This window comes from Apium graveolens, chromosome 4, assembly GCF_009905375.1.
Source record: "Apium graveolens cultivar Ventura chromosome 4, ASM990537v1, whole genome shotgun sequence".
In the NCBI taxonomy this organism is placed as follows: domain Eukaryota; kingdom Viridiplantae; phylum Streptophyta; class Magnoliopsida; order Apiales; family Apiaceae; genus Apium; species Apium graveolens.
This window is the reverse complement of record NC_133650.1, coordinates 106684897-106685580: the sequence shown is the minus strand read 5'-3', so window position 1 is coordinate 106685580 and position 684 is coordinate 106684897. Positions and strand designations below refer to the sequence as shown.

The window sequence follows — 684 nt, the reverse complement described above, 5'->3', positions numbered from 1 at the left end:
ATTGTTACTTATTTGTTCCTTGTTTTATTATAGGTACTCTAGCGAGGGTGTATGCATACGGGTTCGTGTACTCGTAAGAGAACACTGGATAAAGCCGAGGAAGAACTTATGGTAGTTCGTAAGGAAGTTTTTGAGGAAGAAAAGAAGGTAGAAGAAGAAGACAAAGTTGAAGAACCAGCTTTAGTAGAGATGGGAGATCAAGCGAAAAATATGAAGGCTTTGATGGACTATTCTCAGCCTAAGATTAATGACATTCAGTCAAGCATCATCAGACCAGCCATCAGGGATAACACTTTTGAGTTCAAGTCAAGCACGATTCAGATGATACAGAACTCAGTTCAGTTTGGGGGTTCTCCTATGAAGACCCCAACATGCACATTAGGGATTCATCGAGATCTGTGACACCTTCAAGTTTAATGATGTGACTGAAGATGCTATCAAGCTACGCCTCTTCCCATTCTCTCTAAGGGACAAAGCTAAGTGATGGTTATACTCTCTACCAGCAGGGTCTATCACCACTTGGGAGGATCTTGCGCAAAAGTTTCTCACTAAATTCTTCCCTATGGCGAAGACAACTGCAATCAGGAATGCTCTTACTCAGTTTGCTCAGCAAATTGGAGAATCTCTGTGTGAGGCTTGGGATCAATATAAGGAGATGCTAAGGAAGTGTCCATACCATGGCAT

The 684-nt window shown here is 42.0% G+C and overlaps 1 non-coding gene across 1 annotated transcript; it reads right to left on the bottom strand.

Annotated features, from left to right (window-relative positions):
* Nucleotides 1-577: 577 nt before the first annotated feature.
* On the bottom strand, nucleotides 578-684 carry LOC141721914 (small nucleolar RNA R71). The gene has a single exon (XR_012574955.1). It is a non-coding gene; the product is annotated as a small nucleolar RNA R71 (small nucleolar RNA).